Source organism: Ochotona princeps, chromosome 1 (assembly GCF_030435755.1).
Source record: "Ochotona princeps isolate mOchPri1 chromosome 1, mOchPri1.hap1, whole genome shotgun sequence".
Taxonomy (NCBI): domain Eukaryota; kingdom Metazoa; phylum Chordata; class Mammalia; order Lagomorpha; family Ochotonidae; genus Ochotona; species Ochotona princeps.
This window is the reverse complement of record NC_080832.1, coordinates 160,536,345-160,561,461: the sequence shown is the minus strand read 5'-3', so window position 1 is coordinate 160,561,461 and position 25,117 is coordinate 160,536,345. Positions and strand designations below refer to the sequence as shown.

The following is a 25,117-nucleotide window of genomic DNA, read 5'->3' as shown; positions in this document are numbered from 1 at the left end:
GGAGTCCCAAGACTTTCTGCCATCCTCTGCTGCTTTTACAGGCCACAAACAGAACTGGATGGGAAATGGGGAAATGGGGACACGAGCCAACACTTATGCGGGATGCCAACAGTGCTGGTAGAGGATTAGCTTGCTATTCCACAGTACCAGCCCCTATCTTTCTTTTAAATAAAATGAAAATAAATTAATACCATATTTTGCATTAGAAGTGCAAAGCAATGGAGGTCAACAGAAATCAGTAATTAAATCCCTTTTAAGACTTTATCTTTTTTTTAGACATTTTATTATTATTATTATTTTATAGTACAGTTTCATATTCCCTTATCCCCTCCCCAGTTCCCTCCCCCCCCCAGTTCCTCTATATCATTACTAACATATAGTTCTTCATACTCAGTCATATGTCCATCATTGCGGGCCTGGACAATGGCAGAGAGTCCAGAATCCTATTGTCAAGATATAGTAAACAGTTTCATTGTAAGTCCATCTTTGTCTGGAAGCGGAAATGCATACCACACTACATCCTCACATCTGAATGTTAGTCTCCATTTCACAAGACTTTATCTTTTTTTTTTTTAATTATTTATTATTTAACTTCAGTAATTACATTGTATTATGTGACACAGTTACATAGATACTTGGGTTCTCCCACCCCTCCCCAAACCCTCCCACCATGGTGGATTCCTCCACCTTGTTGCATAACCACAGCTCAAGTTCAGTTGAGATTTCCCCATTGCAAGCGTATACCAAACATAGAGTCCAGCATCTTATTGTCCCGTCAAGTTCAACGGCTTCTTAGGTATACCCTCTCTGGTCTGATGACAGAGCCAGCAGAGTATCATCCCAGTCAATTGAAAGCTCCAACATACCATCAGCAAAAATTTACATCATTATGGAATTAATTGACATAGTAATGAGTAACCAATATGTTAAAAGTAAATGCGGGTTCCCAGCCGCCTTCTGTGACCACCTCACCTATACTTCAATTTTAGTTTATACACAACATATAACATTCAAAACATAACATGTTATACATAACATCATATCATCTTAAATTAAGGCAAACATGTGGTATTTAACCTTTTGGTAAAATCAAGTGTAAAATTCAGGGAATTCCATGCTGACTTTTAAAGCAGATCTTCCTGAAATCTGATGACTTTCCTTTCCTTTCCTTCCTTCCTTCTTTCCTTTCTCCCGCTTCTGTTTAATCAAGCCTGGGAAACCGGTAGTGAAGTTCCATAACAGCCTAGGATAATGGGGCCTGCCGCACTACTGCGTGGTGAGGGCTGCTCGTCTATTTTTAAGAGTCTCCAGGGAAGAAGCGTCGGCAACTTCCTTGTGAGTCTCTGACTTCGTACCTGGCAATCTTCCCCTCCCAGGGTCCCCAGGCTGGTCGTCCTCCCTTGCTTAAGAATTTATTATAGATCAAATTATTTTAGGGTTCTGAATATATTGTTATATTTAAACGATACTTTCCCCCAAAGGGGCTCAATTAAAAGAGCACAGGATGTCTGTGCGGTAGAGTACCGTCCTCAAAGAAAGGTGTTCAGTTACGGTGAGTGGGAGCGAAGGAAGCAAGACACAGAACTCCAGAGCTTTGCAGATCGCATCTTGCAAGCCATTGGGGAATAACTGGCTTGGGAGGTAGGACATCTGCCTCTCCATTCTTACTGGAGTTCTCTGCCATTGAGAGTGGATGACCCCAATTCTCTTAGATCCTAGGGCTGAAATCTTGACCATCATGATTGTTTATATTCATTAGAGGATGCAGATGGTATATATATCTCCTTATCTGGGAGATGTAGACGTGGAGATGGAAAGAAATGGATAATTCCAAAGCCAGAAGCTGAGACCTCAGTCTAGGTATCCACATGGGAAGAGGTCTGACTCCTTAAGCAATCACGGGCTCCCTCCAGGACCTGCGCAGACTAGAAGATGCAGTCAGAAGGCCTCCAACCCAGGGACTGCATCTTATTTACCTATACCCGCCGTTATTCACCTGCTAGTTTACTGCTAGGAAAGCGGATCTGCCTCAGGTTTTGTGTGTAAGAAAACTTGAGCTTCTAACTTCTGTGTTATTACATCTTTGTTAGGGTAAGCATGACGGATTTTAAGTTGATTACAATTTCCCTTTAAGTTAAGGATAGCATGGAAGTTGCCTTTATGATGAGGAAGTAATTTCTGTCTGTTGATACTACCGATAAAAAATAATGGGTTACTTTGAAACAGTCAAGGTCAATTTGTTTTCACGTGTGCCACTTGTTCCAGGAGGGGATTGAAAGGTCTGTTTGTCTACCCCAAATTAGTGAATATTCTCATATCACGGAAGCTGCCTGGGGATCGGGAGTTGTGTGGTTTTTCTTTCCTGACACTCCGTTCCCATTATTTCTTTCTAGCAACAGAGTAAGTGCCCTGTGGCACTCAAGTTCCAAATGTGTCAAATAGAAAGTGCAAACCATCCTCCCTTTCATGAGGGGGATATGTTCTAAGAACCACAGCGGCTGCATGAAACCCCCATGTTTCTGTTCTTCTTCTCCTTATTATTATTACTATTATTACACCATTCATATATGGTGCAAATTTTGATAACATTTTATTTCTAAATTGTGCCTGGGAAGAAATTCACAGCAACTAATAATCAAATAAACTGTTATCATGATACATTATAGTAAGAGTTCTGTGAGTATGGTCTCTCTCTCTGGAAGGTGATTTGAACACAAACATGGCTAGATTGCAACAGTAAATCAAATGACCAAAGCAGCTACTAGGTAAATATCAGGTATATGGCATATACTGTGTGGATACACTGGTGAGGGAGACGATGGTTTATGTCCCAGTGGATGGAGCTAATCAGAACAATATTCAAATTAAAATTTATGGGCTATTTGTTTGTGGGATTTTTCATTTAATATTTGTGTTTGTATTTCATACTGTGTTTATGAAAACTTCAAAAGCCAACCGGTGAATACGGAAGGAGCTACTAAATAGTAAATGTAAATCTCTTTTCATTTCTCCTTCAGATTCAGCCACATTTTAAGAATATTTTAAATTACTTTAAAAAAACATCACCCCCATAGTTGTTTCTTTTCTCCATTTCATTTGAACCTACAAGATTCATTGCACTACAGCTATAGTGGTTGGAGTTTCAGTGTGCTGTCTGTTGCTTTTTAATTAAGACAGATAATTAATTAATTGGAGAGAGAAGAAAAGAGTGATGAAACAAGAGAGAATGCTCCCATCTTCCCATCTTCTGGTTCACGACCCCTCCCTCCCCTAATTCTCGCGGTGACTGGATGTGGGCCATCGGTGAAGCTAGGAACCAGGAACTCAACCCGGATAGAGTAAGTCACAGGATACTTGTTACTGCAGCCATCTCTACTCGAGGAGGTGTCTTATCAGAAAGCTGGAGTTGGGGGCAGGGGGACCCAGGCAGGCCTATACAGGATACAGGCTTCTTGCCACGTGTTTCATCGCCACCCTTCCCCTCCCCTACCGTAATCTTCTGTGTTTCCATCTGTTCCAGGAAGTTGGAGGTTAGAGGATAGCTTTTATGTCCACTCTTTGGTTTTCCAGGCACACGTTAGAGCAGGTGAGGAGGAATGTTAGTGGACAGCAAGGAAAGCTGATCTTAGTTATTGTTGATAGGGTTCGATCATGGTTCATTTCTTCTTTTTTTTCAGTAATAACCCATTCAGTTTTTAACAGATCATCATCGAGAAGCTATGAGGGAGAGAGATCATCTATTTTACATTTTATTTTGCCTTCTCTAATTTGCTTATTTGGGAAAAGAGAGAAAAAGGGTGCATTTATTAAATTGATTCAAACTGAAATCACCATCCTCAGTAGCTTGTTAGATTGAATAACAGCAAAAGATAGTATCTTGTTTTTTATAATCAGAATTTACATTTTAAGTATTCCTGATTTCAGTGGTCTTGAAGTCACAAAGTATCTCATTTTTAATCCTTCATTTTGCTAACAAATATTATAGCTACATTGTAAAAACATTATTTATACTGTAGCAGCATCACATTCCAGGAAGAATAATACCGAGAGGCTTGCAAAAGATCATAGGAGGGCCCGGCATGGTAGCCTAGTGACTAAAGTCCTTGCCTTGCACACGCTGGGATCTCATATGGGCGATGGTTCTAATTCCGGCAGCCTCACATCCCATCCAGCTCCCTGCTTGTGGCCTGGGAAAGTAGTCGAGGACGGCCCAAAGCCTTGGGACCCTGCATCCTGCTTAGGAGACCCAGAAGAAGCTCCTGGCTCCTGGCTTCAGATTGGCTCAGCACTGGCCTTTGTGGCATCTTGAATGAATCATCGGGCGGAAGATCTTCCTCCCTGTCTCTCCTCCTCTCTGTATATCTGACTTTGCAATAAAATTAAATAAGTCTTTAAAAAAGATCATAGGAATTAGGCTTAATCTTTTAACTACATTTCTTTCCATGAATGCTCTGAAGTTTCCTTGTATCTGTAGTTAGCAACTCATACTCTGCATGGTTAGCCAAAATAATTTTTAATAATACATTTCTTTTCATTAGCTACTGAGTTATGTCTAAAATAATTATGAACATAGGATTTTTTTTTGAAATGTGTAATCACTTGTAAATATGTGAACTTGAACTTTAGGGAAAATGTCATTCAGAAACTTCTGTGGTGAATCTACCACTTACTCCCTTTGAATGTAGCAAAAGCAAGCCTGCTGCTGAGAGCACTTGAAAGCCTATTGAGCGAAACAGTCTGAACACTTTGTTTCTTCACAGAAAACTGAGTTTAAATGTTGGGGTTAGAAAATCTACTCAACTTTTTAAAAAGCTGCTCTAGCTTTAATTCATAATTATAAGCTTATTCCAATCTCTGCATAATGAAACCACATTTCAGACCAACAGCTGTTATCTAGTTTTGCTGTTAGCCTTGGGGTATGAATATTTTAATATTCATTTTCTGTGTGCAGATAAACTAAATACTTCCTACTGGAAGCCGATCAAATTAATCACAAAATCTTAGTTGCTGTTCTTTCTTCCATGTAACTCATTTTTTAAAAGCTGCTCACTTTTATGCTCTGTTTTCTAAAAAATCAGAAGTAAATTTTATGAAGTGTAAAAAGGCAAATATAAGGAAATCCATGAATATAATGGATTATGGTGAAGATTAGGGCAACAGTGTGCAGTAGCCCATCCTTCCATACCCTTCCGTCTTGTGAAAATTTCACTTAAGATTCATTATTTTGCTTATGGCCATGTTTTAATAGCTGGTTATATGTTGGAAGGCTGTGATTTCCACTTATTTAAAAGATATTAGGTCCTTGTATGCAAATGATATGGCCTAAAGGTGGATTTTTTCCTCCAGTCTTCCAGGCATAGTTTCATAAATGTGATTGTGGTGCAGCATAAAACACGTGGCAGCTTTGGCTTTGGATGGCAGTGAATAAACAGAAAATAAAAGTTCTGTACTCTGATGAAATCTAAATATGTTTACTGTGAAGTGGTTATCCCCTTGTCTTACTACACACCCCCTCTTCTTGGATATTTCAAAGATCTCTGTTTGGTAATGCCATGATACTTTTTCCCATTTGCTGTTTTCCAAAGTTCCCCAGGTAGCTCTTCAGGCTGTCTTTCTGGATACCGTCTGCTGCCCAGGGGGAGCTTCCCCCGTCGTGTTTGGGTGCCTCTGAGGATACTGCGCAGCTTTGACAGAGGAAGGACTTTGCAGCAGGGTGATGCTGAGCACCTGCTTGAACTGCTTTATTTATTATTCACAATATTTTAAATAAATTTTCCATGCCGGACTGAAAACGGGTCCAAGGACAGACTGAGTGAGTGATGCAGCTGTTTTGGAGGTTGTCCTTCTAGCTCCAGCTTGGTTCCGAATCGGCCTCCTTCCTCACCACTACGTGACACTGATGGTCCTACCAAGAGGGCATCAAGGAGGCATCAAGGAGGCATAGTCTCACCAGTTCCACCATCAAGCTTCAGGGTTCTGCTGCCTTGCTTTGGACTGTCCATCATCTGCCAGAGCTCCGTCTTCACTGTCCCTGAAACCTCTTCACAGTTTCTCTCACATCATGACTCCTTCCCTGTCACCAATCTTTTCACTTTGGTCCATTGGATCACCTTTCCTTACCCAGCCAAAGATGCTCTCTAGTTTTCATGGCTCCTGCCCATCCGTTTAGACTCCTGCGACTTGTTTATCTCAGGCAGGCCTTCAGTATCAATCCCTAGTCGAAAAATCATTTCTCAGTTGCCTCAGTAACTGCCGCTCACAGGTGACCACTTTGGCGAAAGAAGACTTCTGCACCACCTTCTAGCTTAAATCCTGTTTCTAAGAAGATGTAGGTTTAAGGGTAGTCGTCACTTCCACCTGCGCCTCAGCACTTGCTGCTTGTGCAGGGTCTCATGTTCATCACCCCTCATCCCTTCGAGTCTTGTTCCAAGCTGACTTTATCTCTTCCCCAAGCCTCATCTCAGCCTCAGCAGCCTGTATGGTAGCTTACGAGTGGAGGTTTGAATGGTAAAATGGTAGATGCTCCAGAAAATCTTTAGTCATTCTTGTTTGAAAAAAAAAAAAAGGTAGGCTTCACATATCCGCTTCTTTGCCTTTGATTCTCTTTCTGCTTGACATGAATGCAGATGCAATGCTTAAAGATGTTTCGGTCAGATGTCTGAGAGGCCACAAAAACATACAGTAGTTACAAATATCAAGGTAGGAATGTGGGCAAGAGCAGATGTGAGCTCTTCCAACTCTCTGGGTTACTTACCCTTGAATTTTCTACAATAGGAAATAAGCAATGTTGCACTTGTTTAATCTACAAAAGTCAAATTTTCTGTTCCTTCCAGTTTGGGATTGTTCTAAAAGTGTCTAGGAGTTAAGTTAGACGTGATACTACATAAATTCAGTGTTCATCCTTCTCGGCTGCTCTTCCTTACAGTGATACCTTTTCAGTGGGCGCGATCTTCCTTCTCCAGAAGGTAAGATCCAGCCCTTGCATTGACTGTCCCAGGATCTCATAGCTTTTGTTTTTTGACTGATCTGACTTCAGTCTTTTCCTATACCAACTCAGTCTTCATATTCTTGCTAGGCTAAACTTGGGTTCTGAAATTGGGCAGGGTTTGGGCATTAAGCTGCTGCTTGAAACACCTACAACCTATTTATGGAAGACCTGGATTCGAGTCCCAGCTCCTCCATTTACCACTGCATTAATTCACACCTTGGGAAACAATGGGTGATGGCTCCAGTGCTTGGGCCCTGGCCAGTCCAGCCGTGTGGGAGATCCCCATGGAGCTCCTGGCTCCTGGATTTGGCCTGACTTTGCCCCAGCTGTTGCAGATATTTCTGGAGAGAACTAGGAGACTTCTCTCTCTTCTTCTCAAGTAATTATAAAAATAAAATGTAAACTCATAGTAAGTTTCATAAGGACTTGATTCATATCAATATGCTCTTTCATCTTCATAAAATATGCAAACTTGGCTTTACTATCATCATTGCATACTAAGAGGCAAAGACATAGAAATGATTGAGCTCATAATTGTGCCACTGAAGAGTCAAGTTAGACGTGGCACTCTGTCTCGATGCTTTTAAAATCCCATTATAATTAGTGTCTGTCAATTAAATACATATAAAGGTAGAACTCTTTTTGCACAATTTTTCGCTTTATTTTTTCTTCATTAGCCTATTGTGTTGACCAGAAATATGACAAATCAGGTATTTCTGTGCCCTTAAGATTAATTTCCCCATGATTATTCTCCATCCTACATGTGTAACTTCTTGCCTTGACATCCAAGCATAACTTTCCACTTTAGTGAACAGTCTAAATATAGTTTCTAAAATTTGCAAATTTTCTCTCTCTCTCTCTCTCTCTCTCTCTCTTTTTTTGTCTAGCTCATTCACAAGCCTTTTTTCAAAAACTGCCTAAATTGGGCCACGTTAGTTTTAAATACTTTTTCAAAACTTATGAGTATCTTCAGAAACTAAATGGAAAAGGTAAATAATGAAAGCAGCATACAGGGATATAAAAGTAGACTTGTGTATAGTCTTCTCTGCAAAGTTTCTAAATGCTTTTGAATATGTATCACAGACTATAATGTTAGATATAAGGTACTTTCATAACCCTTAACAGAAATTAAATTGTACTGAGCTCAAATATTAGAATGGATCTTATACACTCTTGTATTGCTTTCTCTTGATTTAATGTGTTACAAACTCACCTCCCTGTTAAGACCACAGACCTGAAGATGGGGACTGCCAATATACCACGGTGTCCTAAGATACTTCTAAACCCAAAGACAGTGTGCAGGGCACTGGGAGTTTATAGCTACGCAACATTTTGTGCTGAAACCGTTGTGTCACTGTAATAGTTGTAGTAGATGGGCAAGCAAGGAAGGCAGATTAGTGTCCTTCCTTTTAGAGGCCAGAGGGCTTCCTGTCTTTCCACCCTCTTAAGGAGATAGCAGGGAGAACTGGAGAAAGTGCCCTCAGTAAGCAACCGACCACGTTAGGACTTTGGTGTTCACGTCCCAGATCCAGAACCATGAGGAGTCAATGTCCCCACTTAAGACATCCAATCGAGGCTGTTCTTTTATAGCACCTGCAGGAAGTTGTTTGTGCTGAACTCCTTCGTTGATTTTCCCTTCCTCCCTTTTCTCCCTGCCCTGTTTGCCTGGCTCCCTCCCTCCCTATCCCCTTCTTTCCTGTCCTCCTTCTCCTGTTCTCTCTGACACACACTTTCGTTGCGTTGTTCGGTTGTCACCTACTTTATAAATTACCAGCTTAATCAATTGACTCCAGCATCCTAGCATTTTGCTCTTATTGTTGCACTAGTAAAACCCATGACCTCAAGTTTTACGAGGAACAAAGAGACAAAATTCGTATAAGATTGATACACCGTAATAATTGAAGTCAACTCTACTTTGACTAACCATGGTGATTCCATGATGGAAGCATTATCTTGTGATTCAGCATTGGTGGCATTTTTTTAAAAGACGTGTGGTCATGTCTATATCTGCATCAGTACAGTAGTTTGGATTTTCCTCGGGTGAAAAAATACTCATTCACTTATTTCACCAGGTATTTTTTAATACCTTTATAATCCATAAGTGCAAAGTTAACTATTTTTTGTTTGCTCTACTTCTTTGTTTGCTTCACATTCTAAACATATTGGAATGTTACACACATTAACAAATTACTTGGAGTCTAAGAGTTTTGTGAAACTGTTGAAATAGTATAGAAAATTCTCAAATTAAGTGAGTGTTCATTTTGTTGGGGGAGAAAGTTATCCAGGTTTTTCATCTTTTTCCCCCCAAAGGGCTTATGTTTGTAAAGTCATTTTATTTTATTTTTACTTTATTTTAGATTTTTGTTTTCATTGGAAATGCAGACCAGATTTATGGAGAGGATAGACAGAGGGAAAGATTTTCCTTTTGCTGGGTCACTTTCCAAGTCACCACAATGGCTGGAACTGAGCTGATCTGAAACCAAGATCCAGGAGCTTCTTCCAGGTGTCCAATGTGGGCGCATGGTCCTGAGGCTGTGGTCCATACTGTACTGCTTTCCCAGGCCACAAGGAGGGATCTGGATGGGAAATGGTGTAGCCAGAACATGAGCCAGCGCCCATACGGGATCTTGGCGCTGGCAAGGTGGAGATGGCTGCTGAGCCATCACAATAGACTATTTTGTTTTATTTTTTTTTGTTTTTCTTTTTTTATTAAATTTATTCATTAATTACATTGTGTTGTAATTTCATAGGAACTGGGATTCTCCCCCCACTTCCCCACACCCTCCCCCCATGGTGGGTTCCACCACCCTGTTGCGTAACCATAGTTCAAGTTCAGTTGAGATTCCCTCTTAGCAAGCATATGCCAAGCATAGAGTCCAGTTTGCTTATTTACTTGAAGGCTGCTGGTTTACTTCCCAACCATTCTTGAGCCTAAGCTTGGCCAGTTCAAAGTCAGGACCTAGGGGCTTCTCCTGGGTTTACATGTAGGTGAAGCATCCTCCTCTGATTTGCCAGGCTTTTCATCAGGGCGGAAGATCAGAAATGAAGCAACGGGAACTTGAACCTGTTCCTGTAGGAGATGCCAGCACCACAAGTGCTGTAAAAGCACTTTCACGATTACTGTTTCTAGTGGTGATTTTCTGTGTTTCTCCCGAAGTGGCAATGATATTTCTCATGTTTTGAATGTTAGACATGGCTTTAACATTGCTGTTAGTCGATAGTCGCTCACAGATAGCCACACTTATGGGAATCCATTGCACAGTAGTTGTTACAATGGTGTTATTTCATATGGCGTTGCTTTACTTATCTTGCCCATGGGCAATACGGTGACTATAGCTGCCTCCTTGATCGCATACGGAGGAGGCATTCCCACATACTGAACAGTCTCGCGTTCTGCCGTTCCTATGTGGTTGGAGTTTGAAGGAATGGAGGCGATCTCTGACTCTATTTCTGATTGCTCCAAGTGCTTGTAGACCAACCTGTACTCACAGCTTCCAAACACTGCTTTGGCTTAGAAATCTACAACTGGAGGTGGGGAATCTTTGTGTGCTCACTTCGTGGGATTTTGTCTTTTAGAGCTCTCTGAGCATCTAGTGGAGGTTTTGATCTTATGCAGCTCAATACATCACATGAGGATATAGAATAGAATTTGGGAACTATGAAGTCATTGGAGGGAAATCAAGAAGGCACAAGGTAGGTCCCCATTGTCTGAGACAAAACACATGATAGAATGGAGAGGTTATGAGCAAGGCTTTTACTGCTCCTTCAAATTCTGGTGCTTGGCCTGGAATTCTTGAAACACTCCTGACTGAGAGATGCATGTGTTTCAACGAGGCTGGAGTTTGCACCTGCCTGATCATTATCGGAAGTGATGCTATACCCATTTTCCATTATCTCTAGGGACTTCAATTTTTTTTTAAAGATTTATTTATTTTATTACAGCCAGACATACACAGAGGAGGAGAGACAGAGAGGAAGATCCTCCGTCCGATGATTCACTCCCCAAGTGAGCCGCAAAGGGCCGATGTGCGCCGATCCGAAGCCGGGAACCAGGAACCTCCCCCGGGTCTCCCACGCGGGTGCAGTGTCCCAATGCATTGGGCCGTCCTCACCTGCTTTCCCAGGCCACAAGCAGGAAGCTGGATGGGAAGTGGAGCTGCCGGGATCAGAACCGGCGCCCACATGGGATCCCGGGGCCTTCAAGGCGAGGACCCCAGCCGCCAGGCCACGCCACCTGGCCCTAGGGACTTCAATTTATAACTTAGTGTCCATGTCAGGAGGAAGCTTAAAACGCTAAACGAGAGACCACACATAATTGTTCAAATTAACCATCAGTGGAGGTTTGATGTTCCATCTGACATCCAGCGCCAACCAACAGATGCGTGTCAATGAGCCACTGTGTGTCTCAGTTCCCAGCTTGTCAGTTTCATATAGTCCATATCATGAGGTAGATCCTTTCCAGACTTCTCAGACACAGAATTTGTGACCATAATAAAATGGTGGCTGTTTATTTATCTGAGTGTGGAATACTTTTTACATAGAAGCATTAACTGGAAAATGACTCTAAGGCACAAGCATACCGCTGTTGAATGAAACCTACATTCTGTCAACTGATGTAAGTTCTATGAGAATCCTGTGAGTAACTGTGGATCAAAAATAAGTGATTTGAGCCCCAAAGCCGACTAATTTCTAAATGTTTGACTCAGATCATATCATCAACATGAAAACTTTCCTAAAACTCATTTATTTTTTCTTCCTTGCCAGAAAAACACATAGATAACCACGCGTAGATTCAGCTATTTTATATCACTTCACTTCCTCTGTTTGGAGTACGTTCTTTGTTCTTCAGAACAGTTGATAAGGGAGATTTTTCAAGTCAGCCAATTGCAGTTTGGGTCGGGGGTATCTGGGTACATAGGTGGCCAGCTTTGAACTCCTTTATTGTTGTAAGGCTGAAAGAAATTGATTTCTTTCTACTAGGACTCTGCCAAATTTAACTAGCACAATTCTAAGTCACTTACATATTTTAAAGGATTAAAATTAAAGATGAGATTAAAAACTTTCCTCTTGGCTTCAAAGGGGAACCCAAATCTCCCAGAGCCTAACTGACAAGCTTCTTTGCTGTTTGGAAAGCAGGAGTGAAAAAAAAATTGCTTGAAGCATTTCTTTAGTTCTTAACCTTTTATTTTCCAGCCAGTATACTGGAGTAAATGTTGTGGAGTAGATGTTGGACTGTTGAGATAAACTGCAAACTTTATCTTGACCTCACTTGAACCTTGGTGACATTTCAGAAGTTGATATTGAATATTTGTCCAATTGTGAATTTAGCTCTGATTCCAGTCCTTAGGGTGATGGTTAATTTGACATATTATTGCAGAAATAATTTTGTTGCCATAACAGTAACTTTTCCCTAACAAACTTGTTTTTTTTTTCTTGTTGGCAATTTCAAAACCTCAAAAGGTGATAGGGCATAGCTGTAGTGAACCAGCTGATGATAAGGTCCAGTAGCCAGCCATTACTTCTGCACCCCAACCTGTAATTATGGGGAGCATGCTTGTGAGTGGCAGAGCTGAATGTGGGGAAGAGATGGCAAGTGGAATCCAGCTTTGCAGCTGCCGTAATTACACAATCCTGTACGTTGGAGCCATTTATCTTTTGCCAACAGTGGTAATTAATTTTGTCTGCAGTCAGTGGAGGGGGCATTGATCTATTTTTGAACAAGTTTCTCACGCAAGTTTTTTCCAGTGTTGAAATGTTGAGTGGCTTTTCTTGCATTTTACAGGTATTTACTGGAATCCCAGCTCAGGTTCTCTGCATCCGTGACTAAGGCAATTCAGAACCACATTTGTGGGTGACTTCCGTTTTCCTCCCTGGTGATCAAAGTTTTTCAAAGTCTGCACTGATTAGAGCTCTCCAAATGCCTCTGAGCCAGTTTGCATGCAACACAAGTATGGTCACCTGTACGGGTAAGTACCTGTTAGTTGCAGAAACAAGGAATAAAATCTTCCTCCAGCTTCTTTTTTATTTTTAAAAATTTTTTTTTGCAAACTTGCTGTCCATATGTTTAAGAGTTCTTTTTAAATGCATTCAAGTAGCTTTGTGGAGTTAAATTAGTGTTTATAAAATGGCTCAACACCAGGCAGCTTCTATGTTGATTTTCAGAAATCTTGGTCTCTGTTCTCACTCATTCTATGTCCCAATATTATTTGTTTCAATTTACTATAAGCCTTCTAATGTCAACTCCCTCCAAAATGTGTGGAAGCTTAAAAGAATTTTTTTTTTTTAAAGAAGAAGCAGATGCCCAAGGACTTGAGAGAAAATTTCCTTGAAGTAGATTACAATCCGCATTTTGTTATTACAGAAAAATGTCTAAAAGCTAACAATAATACTGACTTTTCTTCTAATTTGAGTCTTCAAAGTCTTTGAACTGCACTCTATCTTAGTCTATTCTGACCGCTATAAAACAAACCATAGAGTGGGTGGCTTCAAAGCAACAGAAGCTGACCTTGCAGACTCCCAGATGCCGGATTGTAGGTTGAAGGTGTCAGGGGGTTTGGTGTCAGTTGATGGCTGCTTTCTGCTCCTAGATGGAGCCTCTTTGCTGTATCTTTGCATCATGAACGTCCTGGGGATTTCTTTGAAATCCCAGCTTGTGATTCAGGAAGCCTGGGGTGGGGACTGAGTCTCCATGTTCCTAATGCTGCGCTTTGGACACTGCTTTGCATAGCAAGGCGTCGAGCTCTCCCCCACTTCCCATTGTACTCAGGAGACATGAGGTCTAGAAGTAACCTTGCAGGAGGCTACTCAGCTCCTTAATGATGCACAGGTGAGGAGAACCAAGTGCTCTGAGGCCCAGCCCAGCCTTTTCTACAGGGATCCAGTCTGCCCCACTTATCCTGATAGCAGAAAATCACGAAAAACAATTACACTCTTTGCAGAATACCCATACATATTCACATATCCAATTAAGATTCTTCCATTTTGCGCCAAGTTAAAGAGCACTTTGCACATCTATACATCTTGGCAACAGGGGTCCTTTATATAATTTGGCAACATATGCATTGCACATCTAGGTTTTATGCAATCTGAAATGTATTATATCAATAGTTCTTCTAAAAAGCTATTCAGAATGATAACTATAAGTTAATATTTTATGTGGGATGAGAGAGAATTACAGTGATGTAACTGGCACATAGCAATGTGTAACCCCATATTCTGAGACCATGGTAGGCAGAGCGGTCCCTTTCCAGACGGACATGTAAAGAATGTCTCCCAACTATAAGGTGATATCCATGAACTCAGGAGAGCCTGAGCCAGCAAGAGAAATTTTTCAAATAAATATTTATTGATTAATTTGAATGGCACTGCAACAGAATGAGATACATGCATGCCCACACACTTACTGAGATAGATAATTTTCCATCCACTGTTTGACTCGCTGAGCAGTTACAACATCTAGGCTGAAGCCAGGAGGCTGGAACTCCGTCCTGGTGTCCTCTGTGATGGCGTGCTCCGAGCACTTGGACCGCTTCCCTCTGCTTTCCCAGGTGCATTGGCAGGGAGTTGGATGAGAAGTGGAGCGGCTGGAACTTGAACTGGTGCTCCAGTTTGCAATGCCAGCATTGCAAGAGGTGGTTTACTGCTGTGACACAACGTGACCCAGTCAGGATTCCTGGAGCATGAACTGTATGGGATTTATTGCAAAGCTCTCTCTGGCTGAGGAGAAGCTTGGGAGTCAATGCAACTTTCGTGAACTGCGTTTTCCTTATGTTGTTGGTGGCCTGGTCACAGTACTAAATGGCCCTTACAATCCCTCCCATACCATTCACAGAGGGAAGAATCAATTTGCTGTCCTCTCACAAGATTAGGCCTCTTGCAATTGCTGTTTGGACAAGATGTTGCTGTTAGAACAATAAAGAACATAATATTACTTCTCACTCAGCCTCATCACCTACTTGGAAAGGAGAAAGAGAAGCTGCTAGAAAAATCAGGGTCACCCCTCTTCAGGCAACTCTATATATTTACGACTTCCTGTTTCTTTTTTTTAAAGACTTATTTATTTTATTTGAAAGGCAGGTCAGAGACAAGGAGATACAGAGAGAAAGATCTGTCCACCACTCCCCAGGTGGCCTCAATGGCCAGAGCTTAGCTGATCTGAAACCAAAGTCAAGAGCTTCTTCCTGGTCTCCCATGTGGGCCCAGGGTCCCAAGGCTTTGCACTTTACTGCTATCCCAGGCCACAATCAGGGAACTGGGTGGGAAGTGGAGCATCTGGGACACAAACATGCACCTATATGGGATCCTGGCACATGCAAGGCGAGGATTTAGCCACTTAGTCATCGTGCCAGACCCTACAACTTCTTCTCTCCCAAGTTCTACCATTTCCATTGCTGTGTTTTATTATCAGCTGCACTATCCCAATGGTGACCAAGTTTTAGACTCTTTGCTAATATTCAATCCTGTTGACCAGTGAAGGATTTATAGCAGAAACCCTGGCTGTTCAACCACACAGCATAAAAACCAAAAGGAAACTGGATTCAACATGTGAACATGGCAGTTCTTCTGAAACCTTGTGTTTCTACACATTGCTACACTGAATTTGCAACATTTTTGCAGTTGCCATTTTAAAATACACAAGACTCTACTTCAGAATATTTTTATTTTTATTTTATTTTGGTATGCCAGATAATCCCTTGTTGCAGATAACGTAGTGTCAACAATATTATAATTAAGCACAAATCAGTGGAACAGCATAGTGGACATTAAAAGCCTTGTGAGAGACAATTTAAGAACGTTACACATTCTCTTGGTGTTGACTTAATGCAATGGGTCACGATAATTCATTCAATTCTTTGATCTTGTCAGTTTTTTTAGAATCTTAAGATGTGTATTTTTGTTATATTTGATAGTTGTGCCAATTACGGCAGTTATTATTTCGTATGTATGTAAAATTGTCTTATGTATCAGGGTGGCTTGTTTCAAAGGGGCCAGCCCTCACCTTCAATTATGCTTAGAGAGTCTTGATTTTTTCTTTGTAGCCAATTTGAAAAGAAAATCTAGTGGAATCATTTCAGTTTCAAGTTGCCTTTCTGAGTGATATTCTCTGGGAAAAGAGGGGGGACCTTCTGATAAATTGGGGACCTGGGTAACTGAGCATCTTGGGGAGGAACAAAGGAAAAGAACAGAGGGGCTAATTGTTTAATTAGTAAATGTCTGCTTGGTTAATGACATATTAATGAGTTTTTAAGACCGTCATATCATTTACCATGAAAGACCCATGTGCCTATCCCTGGATGTACTGTATAATTAAGTCATGTGGCCCAGAGGAGTTAATCATTTAAAACCCTGTCATCTTCCTCAACTTTGCAGGAAGGGATCCCGTACGGGAGAAACCTGCCAGGTAGAATCGCAGCAGCACATAATCCTGAACTACATTGTCCCTACTGTCGTGGCACAGTCAGACGCCCATTAAGAGCAGGTGATTTCTTTTGACAAGTGAAAAAGCTGCTAAGCAACTGCCCTTGGCTCCTTGGCATTCAGAAATCAGCAATGAGAATAGGTATTTGCAAAATGGCGGAAGTGAGAGGGTGGTATGCGAGCTTCTTTTGAGTACTTCAAAAAGTTCCAAGGCTCAGAATTGTGTTCTCCAACATGGCAGCCACTTGCCACTTGCCACATGCAGCCACTTAGCTGGCAGTTAATTAAAATTAGATAGACTTGGAAAGTCCATTTGTTTTTCAATTCAGTAACCATGTGTCAAGTGACCCATAGGCACGCTTGGCCAATAGCTATTTCATCGACAATGCCAGCGGAGCACAGCAGCACAGCCCTGCAAGGCCCTGTTGCGGCTGAGTGTTGCTGGGGTGACTGCTGGGCTATCAGCAAGTAGGAGTCACTCCTGTTGACTTGCAACTTCACCTGTGAAGGGCTGACAAGAGGATGCACTCTTCAAATCCTGGAAGGTTCTACCCCGTTCCGTGGGATGAGTGCCTCTCCAGTTCTCCTGGGGCAAGATCCAGATCAGAACATTTGCAAACACGTGTTCAGAGCAGTGTACTTTCCTTTTTTTTTTTTAAAAAAAAGATTTATTTATTTTTATTGCAAAGTCAGATATAAACAGAGAGGAGGAGAAACAGAGAGGAAGATCTTCCATCCGATGATTCACTCCCCAAGTGACCGCAACGGCTGGTGCTGCTCTGATCCAAAGCCAGGAACCCAGATCCTCTTCTGGGTCTCCCATGTGGGTGCAGTGTCCCAAAGCCTTGGACAGTGTACTTTCACCTTGTCACAGAATATGTGATTCGGGGGATACAAATCGTGCTCCTGTTGCTAAACCCCAGAGCCCGCCGCAGTCAGCACTGTGAAAATTCCAGGGACGCCTCTGCGTTCTGACTTGTTTTACCCAGCCCGTGGATCTACCTGTTTCAGACCCACAGACATGCACATCTGTAGTTCCCCTAAACTTTTGTACATCAGTGTTGCTTTGCTTGAGATTAAGTCTGTGTCCAGAAACACTCTGTCTTGGGCTTTCTACATAACTAAGAGCTATCCAGGTGGATCCTTTTAAACCATTTATTATTTTTTCTTCCTTCCAGTCTGGCTTGCATTCTGATATGTTTCTGTCAGCCCTTATCTCTTTCCCTGGCCTCGATTTTAAGTATCTTGAGTTATTTGGATTATTATAATACCCTATAAACTTGCTGACTCATGTATCAGCAGGAAGCATTCTGTACAACTGAGGCAAAGTGTTTGAGATGTTCGCTACCTCCGAATCCTCAAAACTGATCTCTGAGCTGCTGGGAAGCAAGCTGTTTAAAAGTCTAACTTTTGGGCCCGGTGCTGTGGCCTAGTGGCTAAAGTCCTCACCTTGAACGTACCAGGATCCCATATAGGCACTGGTTCTAATCTGGGCAGCTCCACTTCCCATCCAGTTCCTTGATTGTGGCCTGGGAAAGCAATTGAGGACGGCACAAATCCTTGGGACCCTGAACCCATGTGGGAGACCTGGAGGAAGTTCCTGGGTCCTTGCTTCGGATTGGCCCAGCATCAGCTGTTGCAGTAACTTGGGGAGTGAATCATCGGACGGAAGATCTTCCTCTCTGTCTCTCCTCCTCTCTGTATATCTGACTTTGCAACAAAAATAAATAAATCTTAAAAAAAAAAAAAAAACCCAAAGTCTAACTTTTTCCCTTTCAAGGATCTTGCGGCAACTCCCATTCTGCTGGCGTTGTGTGGTAATAGCACCATGGTCAGCGGCTTGATCCTGCACACATCACCCTTGAAACATTTGTGTCACATAATGCAGCCTAGGAGGGTCTATACATGGAAAGATCACAGAGGATTCCTAGTTTATAATAGTTTAGCATTTTCTTTGTGAGTTCTGTTCAAACAATGATAAATCTGGACTTTCTGTTTTCAAACATATTATTCAGAAAGTACAGCTTGGAGTAAGATCTCCATTTCAAGATGTCTGTCCAGCGTTGGAGAGAGCAAACTCCCTGCTCTGGCTCCTGATGCCAGCTCCCTACAGATGCAAACCCTGGGAGGAAGCAGGTGGTGTTCAGGTGGTTGAGTTTCAACCACCAGAAACCTGGATTGCTCTGATTTCAGCTTGGATCCCAGGAGGGGATCTTGCAGACACTTGGGAAGTGAAACAGCAGCCTATGAGAGCTTCTCTCTCTCTCTCTCTCTCTCTCTCTCTCTCTCTCACCGTGTGTGTGTGTGTGCACATGCGCACATGCTTCTGCACCTCTCACATAAGAACATCAAGTATATAGCTCTCTGGAGAAGAGTGCATTGCATCTCTGTGTCTTAGAGAAGTCCTACAAGGAAGTGTTGCTTGCAAGTCCAACATTTTACTATGAAAATCACACGTTCTTTTTTCTTCAGGTGGGGTTGCTCATACCATTGCTCACAAATGCTCATGTCCCTACTGGGTCCATGAGTGCAGCATACTTGCTCTGCCCTTGACCTTGTAATCTGCTTTGTCTCCAGACAGGAGGATTGTTCTCATCTCGTGCAGCATGTGTGCTTCACTTTGTCCAAATGTTTGAAACTGTGTTTGCACTGTTGGGCTTGCAAGCCCAGACTCCTGCCCTTTAGCAAGTGAGGAATAGCTAGCTATTAATAGCTATTGCATGAGGATGACAAATCCAGAGAATAATCTCAACCAAATCTGAAGTGTGGACACACCCAACCCTGGGCAATCTTGATGAACAAAAACCACAGCTGTTATAAAATGTGAGGGTAAGAAATTCATGCTTACATTTGCATGTCATTGAAATTGTGGATCTGTCAATAGTGTAGATATCAGTCAAACTCACAATTTTCATTATCTGTAGAGCAGTCTTGGTTGTGTATCAAACAATTGTATGGCAGGTAGGGCTGGCCCCAGACTGCCTCTGGTCTTTCTGAGTTTAATAGCTAAGAGGCATTTAGAATCAGCATGGATGTGTGTTTTCCTACTCAGTTTTACTGTGGCGGAGCACCCCACACAGAAAGATGAGCCCTAAGGAGCCGTGTCTATGGAGCAGATGCAGGTGAAGCTTTAGCTCTTACGGTGCTTTTTGAGGCAAACCTTGCTGCGGCACTGAGTGCTTAGAAACACAGATTGAATAGCTTTCATCTGAAAATTCAAAATCCTCAGTGTTCTAAAATCTAACACATTTGAGCACTGACATGAAACAAATTCCACAACCAACTTCATGCAATGTGTTACAGTCGAAACACACATACACAAAACAAATGGCATAAAATTACTTTTTAATATAAGGGATGTGGCAGACATGTAAGAACCATATTTGGGTCCCATCTTGAGATATCTGATTTTGTACTTGTAAATATTTAAACAATAAAAAAACTCCTCAACATCTGAAACACTTCTGATCCCAAGCATTTCAGATGAGGGATATACAGCTTATTTTTGTTCCTCCTCTTTCCAAAACCACGGTGCATTTGAGCATCCCCACTCTTCTTTAAGTTGTTCTTGGCCAATTAAGTGGTATGGACAATAAGATATGAGCAAACATACGATGTGATATGACAAGCAATATGTTTTATGCCTTACTTTTGGGTAGAATCTCCAAGTCCTGGTGGTTCTCAGTCTCACACCAGGAAATCTGACCATCACTGTTTCCTGTGGATGGATGTCAGGTCAAAGCAACGTGGTCTACCTGATGAACAAAGAAACAGAATTTACTTAGAACTTTCCTTTGTCTTAGCTGGAAGGTCCAGTGTAACAATTGAATAGGGAAATGGCATGGCTGTGAGGTAAGATTCACGAGATGGGAATATAAAAATGAGGAGACATGTTGGAAGGCCAACAGCTGTCACTTGGGTCTTTCCATTCTCCATTGTGAGCTGTCCAACCTTAGCAGAAGGACTCTGGGCACATATGGAGCTTCATTGCTTCTCATCAGCAGTGATGACAGTGGTGTATTCTTCATAGACCTCCTGATGGGAGCAAATAAAAATGTTCACTCATCGCATTGCACATTTATGTTATAAGGTAAACATCAGTAAGTAACCTACCATCATTGAAAATAACGGCCATTCTGATTTCTTCAAGGAAATATGGTATGTCTTCTTTCTTACTAAACACTTGATTTGCTGTTTCCATGTGTTATTTCTTTGTTGAGGAAGACAAACTTCCTTAAAATGTTAAGCTATCAAAATAGAAATGGAAAAAAAATGCTTTTCTGTTATTTCAACATCGCTTTGCCATTAGACCAGAAACACCAAGTAAGCATGACCATGAAGGCAGTTCTTTGTGCAGTTTGGAAATTCCTCTTTAGACCCTGAGGGAAGTTGGTAGGAAAGAATACTGAATAGGAAAGCAAACAAGACTAGGTCAGCACCCAGTCTTCCTTGGGGGAGGGGGAATTCACAGAACTGTTTTTGTTTGAATAAGCAAAACTTTTGCGAAAGTTGGTTTGTGTCTTACTAAATCCAAAGCCGCTTCCTTATCCCTGGGCTGATGTTTTAAAGACTAAAGACAATATTTTTTAATAAAGGCAAAGTGGTGCTCTAAATAGGGAGTGAGAAAATGTGTTTTCAAAAGTTTGAGAAAAGTCAGAAACAATACTGAAGTCTTCTTCAATTTCTTGAAGTGAAAATTGGTGAGTTATGGCCTTTCTGTGGGACCCTTCTCTGCCAAGAACAATCCCACATATACTGATATGTTCACATCATCAATGATAGTGAGAAAACAAGGAAATAGTGTCTGAGTAGGTTAAAAGGGATGTATGTATGTATTAAACATAGATTTATTAGAATAATAAATTATTATAAACAGCAATTGCATGGCAAATGCTGTTCCAAATAAAAGGACATTAACTTGAGTGGGACATACTCACCTGACTCCAGGTGAAGTCAATGTGGAAAGAGGGGAACTACAGTTCTGAGGGTCTCCACTGCCAGGTGATGGCTCCTTGGGGACAGTGAACTCAAGCTGGAGTCTGCTGAGGAGACCGGGGACATCAGGGTGAAGGAGGCAGACAAGTCAAGGTCACTGAATTTGTAGTATGCTCTCCTTGTCCCATGCTGGGGTCTATGCTTTGTTCCAGTGGACTTTATTGTGACCTGGCAAATCCTCAACCTTCTACTTCTATTTCTGCAATCCGCTACCACTGCAACTATTGCCACAGTTTCCTGAATGGTCTCCAAGTTCCTGCCTTTCACTCCAAGTCCAACCCAATGCTGCAGAGTAACTCTATTAACATGTTGGATGATATCCTTCTGCTTAAAAATGCCAGAGAGTTCCACTCATTTAGGCAAGTTTACACATTTATCTCTGCACCTCCAGTACTGACAGCAGTACCTGGCATAGAGTGGCTTCACAATGGATTATTCTAGACTGTGTGAGTCAGTGTGCTTGGGCACTCCTGGAACAGATGTGGAGGACTTCATTTCCTCATGAGTACAGACCAATAGAAAGCACTGGGCTTCCGTGTTGGGATTGTGGGTTTAGGTTAGCCGCAAAGGTAAACCCAAATGAGTACTAAATTTCATCATTTAGGGAACCAAAAGCTAAAATCTAAGAGGCTCAGAATAAACTGTTGCTCTAGATGTGAGAAATACAAGTAGCATACTGCACATTACTAAGATATTTGAGTAAATGTAAAATAATTAGCACAATATTTCCAGTAATTTCTTTCTCCCAATAGGACACAGAATCCAATTGGCCTGTTTTTATTTTTTTCAGTCTTACCAACAAAATATCAGTGATGCTTTTAATGAAACTCTTGATGTTTAAGATTTTATATGCTGTTCCAGTAAGGCTTATTCTTTGCACTGTATCCAAAGTGGTTCACATTACTCGGAAGTTTGTTAGAGAACTAGACTTAGGCTTGTTACCAAGGTCTTCTACCTGACTTCAAATGATGTCTTTAGATTGATCTATCTCTCTATCACCTATGCCGTCTATCTCTGTCTTTCAAGCAAATAGAATAAAACATTTGGCGAGGAAAGCAAGCCCTCAGCTTCTCCTTGCCTTGCAGCCTTGGTCTTCCCTTTGATCTGCTTCTACCTCTGCAGGCTCTGTCTTCATGACAACAAGACAGTTGCCACACATTGCGCTTCCTCTGAATTTAAGTCTTCAGGCAGGAAATGGCTTTTTTTTTTTCTAACATCTCCTGTGAGTCACTTGCCACTTTTATCTGTCACCTGTAGCCTGTTTATCTATCATCTGTAATCACTTAGGGTTATTATTGCATGTTTTCTTGCATGGGAATGCCGCTAATGAGGATCTTGGTGATGATGATCGTGACGACAAATACAGCTTAGAAAACTGTGCAGAAGTGAAGTCTGAAAATTAATTTAATTTGTCATTCCTTCAGAAATTGAGCTTGATCCTTTCTCGGTGTGTGAATTTTTTCTTGGGAAGGTAAACTGCAATAGTTGAGTAAAACATGTAGCAAAATTACAAAAAAGCACTAAACACTCTGGAATGCCATTCAGAAAAAAAAAAAGTGACCCCACTTCTCTTGTTGTATTCAGTGTATTCCTTTGTTCGTCACCACTTCTCTCTGTTAGAAAATCAAGAAAGGAAGTCAAAACTTTAGGAATATCTCCAAGCTATAGCAATCAGTAAATGGAATAACTTTATCAGCATCCTTGGCCGGCTGCAGTCGTGTGCTGTCCACACATAGGAAACTATTTCGCACAACTTCTCTTCCAAGCAGTGATTATCCCTTGCAGGCCGGTTGTTTTTCCAAGTGCTCCCGCTGATTAGAGCTCTGAGTGAAATCTGTGCTGGTTGATAACCTGGCTACTTTGGCTTTCTGCTCCATAAAACCCTTTTTGTTTGCCTTATATGGGCAAGCTCTAGTGCCAGTAGACTTTCCCTGCCTGCAAATGCTTCATCCTGGCCAAGAATTGTTTTTTTGTTGGTGTTTATTTTGTTTTGTTTCTTTTCAGGCTATTGGGAATTATACCCCATATGTGTGCAAAGTTAATATCAGAATGCAACGTTCCAGACCACAAATTGTAGAATATTACATGTGTTTTTATGGTTCATCATTTGATCACTATTTGACAAATTTGACTCACAATCCTCACGTTTACCTAACTGATGTATCATTTCCCAAGATCTATTTCAAGGCATAATAGACCCACTGGACGCACCATGTTGGCAAGCGAGTTGCAGTAGAAAAAGATGCCAACGTAGAATATATGTGAAGATTTGTAGCTTACATTAGCATATTGAATCTTTGACATGTCATCCAGCATTTTTGAAAAAGTTATCATCTGTCTTCTTTCTCTGAAGTGACAGCCTTTAGTAGCCCTTGAACTTAAAATCCTTAGAGCACACGTTATAAAATCCTCATTCAAAGAGACTGAACCATGTCAACAGGAGAGGCGGCTCCTACTGTGTCACACGACACTCATTACACAATCGAGTAATTCACAACTCTAATTAGAAGATGGTAAAAACCCAGGTCTTTCATCATTTTATTCTTATTTTAAGCCAAAGATCAGAAAGCTTCTGTAAAGGGACAGATCACTGATATTTGTGGGTTTTTGGGCCTTACTGATTATGTCAACACTATTCAAGTTCAGCTCTTGCAGCACACAAGTTGTCACAGACACTAAGAAACAGGAATGAACATGATTGTGTTTCAGTGAAATTTTGTTTCTGGATACAGAATATCAAACTTCATAGAACTTTTGTGGAAAAGAAATATTATTTTTCCTTTGATATTTTTCAACCATTTAAAGGTTGAAAGGATGTCCTTAACTTAGTTCATACCAAAACAAGTAATGAGTTTGATTTAATAATCATATCACATTTCACCAATCACTGTGCTAAAATCAAATTTTGATTTTGATTTGATTGATTTTATTTGATTTGAATAAATTTTGATTAAAATCAAAATTTGAGAAACGCAATATTGCTTCCGGTTCTTTTCACAGTTGCCAGATAATTCTTCTTTATCAATACTTCTCTGTTTTTTCCTTAGTGCTTTTGTGAAAATACTGGAAATACAATTTATAAGCTTTGTAAATTATCCATTCATCAATGGTTAGTGTAGATTCTATTGACTCTAATAAACTTTTCATTTTCTGTTTATTTGTTGTATAAGCATATCTACCTTTAAAACTTTTTAAATGATATATGTGTGGTTCATACTAAAGGCACTTCATCTGTGATATTTTTAAATTTGAATTTTCCTTGTCATGGGACTGGAAGCGTTTCAGATTTTATTTGCTTCCTTATCATATACATACAGCATTTTTAAAGATTTATTTATTTTTATTGCAAAGTCAGATATACAGAGAGTATGAGAGATAGGGCGGAAGATCTTCTGTCCGATGATTCAATCCCCAAGCGGCTGCAACGGCTGAAGCTGAGCCAGTTCGAAGCCAGGATCCCGGAGCCTTTTCTAGTTCTCCCATGTGGGTGCAGGGTGCCAAGGCTTTGGGCCGTCCTCAACTGCTTTCCCAGGCCACAAGCAGGGAGCTGGATGGGAAGTGCACTGCCGGCATTAGAACCGGCGCCCATATGGGATCCTGGTGCTTTCAAGGTGATGACTTTAACCTTGGGCTATGACGCTGGGCCCAAATACAGCTTTTTTTGGCAAAAAAAATTTCATACATGACGATTTCTTCTAGAAGTCCACAGACAGGGTT

At 41.2% G+C, this 25,117-nt stretch overlaps 1 long non-coding RNA gene across 1 annotated transcript in view; it reads left to right on the top strand.

The window, feature by feature from the left end:
* The window catches only part of LOC131481896 (uncharacterized), a 158,918-nt gene extending 146,021 nt beyond the window's left edge, over positions 1-12,897 (top strand). Inside the window, exon 3 of the long non-coding RNA XR_009246631.1 lies at positions 12,771-12,897. This is a non-coding gene — a long non-coding RNA (uncharacterized LOC131481896). The remainder of the gene's footprint in view (positions 1-12,770) is intronic.
* The last annotated feature ends 12,220 nt before the right edge of the window (positions 12,898-25,117 follow it).